The sequence below is a fragment of the Jaculus jaculus genome, chromosome 17, assembly GCF_020740685.1.
Source record: "Jaculus jaculus isolate mJacJac1 chromosome 17, mJacJac1.mat.Y.cur, whole genome shotgun sequence".
NCBI lineage: Eukaryota > Metazoa > Chordata > Mammalia > Rodentia > Dipodidae > Jaculus > Jaculus jaculus.
In genome coordinates this window covers 15,439,228-15,442,295 of record NC_059118.1, presented here as the reverse complement: position 1 = coordinate 15,442,295, position 3,068 = coordinate 15,439,228, and positions in this window count along the sequence as shown.

Below are 3,068 nucleotides of genomic sequence, written 5' to 3'. Positions count from 1 at the left end.
ACTTCCTATCCCATATTCCCCCTGCTCCCCACTAGGAGGCCCAGAAACCAGGTCTTCCAAAACTCAAAGCTTTTCCCAACTTTTTGCAGCATCCACTCACATATTCTGATTGATTTACCTACAGCTTTTTTTTTTTTTTTTTTTGAGGCAGAGTCTCACTCTAGTCCAAGCTGTCCAATAACTGAAGGCTGGCCTTGCTAATCCTCCTACCTCAGCCTTCCTAGTGCTGAGGCTGAAAGTGTAAACCACTATGCCTGACTGGATAAAGGGAGAGACAGACAGAATTGCTGCGCCAGGGCCTCCAGCTACTGCAGTCGAACTCCAGATGCGTGTGCCATCTCGTGGGCATGTGGGACCTTGTGCACTTGTGTTACGTGCATCTGGCTTACGTGAGACCTGGAGAGTCGAACATGGGTCCTTAGGCTTCGCAGGCAAGCACCTTAATCACAAAGCCATCTCTCCAGCTAAGACTGGGTAACTTTTATCTAAATCTTTTTGTTGTTGTTGTTGTTGGTTTTTGTTTTCTCAAGATAGGGTCCCACTCTAGCCCAGGCTGTTCTGAAATTCACTATGTAGCCTGAGGCTGGCCTCGAATTCACTGCAATCCTCCCAATGCTGGGATTAAAGGCGTGCACCACCATGCCCGGCTTTTTGTTGTTGTTGTTGTTGTTAAGAATCTTTGTTGTGTTGCACACATGTTATTAACTGGAAATGCAAACAAGAACAATCCACAATGGAAAGGAGACACTAGCGTCACCACAGTGACCGAGCACGCAGGCGCTACGTGGGCCACAGGCAGCCGGACAAACACGGGGGAAGGTCGCAGCCACAAGCAGAGCGTTCTGCAGCTCTGTATCAGAAACAGACCGGTACTTCAAGGGGACGGTTTCAGGAAGGAGCCCATTTGAGAAAAAGCGTCCAATGTGGCCACGACATCAAAACTGACAAACACAGATGCATTTGGTCAGAGAGACAATTCACAGTATTTGACTCCAGTCGATCCTTTTCATTCAATACTCCGGGAGGACCACTCTCTAAAACAAAACAAATCAAAAGTAGATTTCCATGATGTTTCATTGCGATAGAAAAGAAAAAGAAAAAATATCTTTGTTACCCAAGTAAAACCCCTTAATCACAAAACAGAGAGGAGAGACCTGATGCTGCAAAGATCCGTGTCCACTAAAACAATTCCCAGCCCGTTACCTTTTAGGGCATCTCTTGAGGAATCTTTTGGGGTGAGTTTTTAAAAAATATTTTATTTATTTGCAAGCAGAGAGGGACACAAAGAGAGGGGACGAGTGCACCAGGGCCTCCTGCCACTGCAAACTCCAGACGCATGTGCCGATTTCTGCATCTGGCTTTACCTGGGTGTTGGGGAATTGAACCCAGGCCATCAGGCTTTACAAGCAAATACCTCTGGCTGCCCAGCCATTTCCCCAGCGTGGGGTGAGTCGTTTCTCATAAACGTTTGTTAATACAAACACCTGGATCTGCTGTATGACACAAGGGGATTGAGGAATAGGTGGTCCCTCCAGGGAAGGCACCCTCCTGGCCCAGGGTTAGGGGACAGAGGCAGTGACCCCTCCTCCTCAGCCTGTCAGCCATCAGGTACATCCAGGTGGACAGGGAGGTACTCCTGAGCTGTATGACCCATGGTCTAGAGTCAACAGACCAGGAACACTGGTGTAAGAGAGAGTACAGGAGAGCTGAGCAGGTCATCAGGGAAGAGACCCACCGAGAGGTGGCGCTGCCTTGAGCTTTTCTGTTGCTATGACGGGTCATTGATTGGACTCAGCAGTTTCGTATGGAGCAGGGGAAAGTAAGACCCGGGTCCTGACTTTGTGCCACCAAGGAGGGGCGACAGCCAGCTGGAAGACAGGTGCCTAGGGGCAAGGGAAGCTAAGAGGTGGCCTGCGTTGGACAAGCAATCTAACAGTGACCATCAGCGCCCTGCACACCACAGAGCACGGATTCCTGGAGCCACAGGGAGGGCAGGAGCACCCCTGGCTGACAGCTTCACGGTGTGTGTGTGTGTGGGGGGGGGACTCAACCTCGGCTGTCAGGTCTCAGCAGGTCACTTGAGCCTGTGTAACAAACAGCTCAGCTACACCAGGCACAATGCTTGTGTGTCCCTTTGTAGTGCAAGAAACGGAAGTAGGGGAATTAAGCTCATGTTGCACAGGTACCTGACGTGGATGGAAATGCTGCAGAGTGTCACTTTATCTTGGTCGTAAAAGATGAAAAAAAAAACAAAACTGGGCAACTAAAGCTAAGATGTTGGTGGGAGAATGAGGGTGTGTCCATCAGAAAGTGGAGCAAAAGTTAGGCTGGAGAGATGGCTTAGCGGTTAAGCGCTTGCCTGTGAAGCCTGAGGACCCCAGTTCGAGGCTTGATTCCCCAGGACCCACGTTAGCCAGATGCACAAGGGGGTGCACGCGTCTGGAGTTCGTTTGCAGTGGCTGGCGGCCCTGGCGCGTCCATTCTCTCCCTCTCCCTCTCTCTCTGCCTCTTTCTATCTCTTTGTCACTCAAATAAATAAATAAAAATGAACAAAAAAGAAATCAAAACTTCAGCCAGGCTGCTTCAAACAGTGCAAAACACCTTCCCGTGGCTTTCTGATCCTGCCTCCTGTCTGATCCCTAACCTCGAACCCGGAACCTTTGCCCTTCTCGGGAGGAGGAGGGGGGGCGGGTCGTGGGGGTATGGGGGGGGTTCCCTATTTTGTTCTGTTTTCTCTCCAGGATTCCCGGGGCTGGTAAGAAGATCTCGCCCCTCTGGCAGAGGCGTTGTAGGGAGGCTCGGGCCTCGCAGGGCTCCTTCGTGGCCAGCCCTCGCCGACGCAGCCTGTTTTGTCTCCCGGCGGGGCTGAGTCACATTGAATAGATAGACCGTTTATCAGCACATGTTGCCGGGATCATATTATCCGCTTACAAATATAGCCTGTTAGCGCACAGGCACGGTGGGGTGGTGGCCCGGGGGAGGCGGGGGGTGTCGCTCAGCGGGTGTCAACAGCATCGAAACGCGATTGCGGCGCGGCGCGGCCGGGATTGGGGGGCGGGGACTGAACC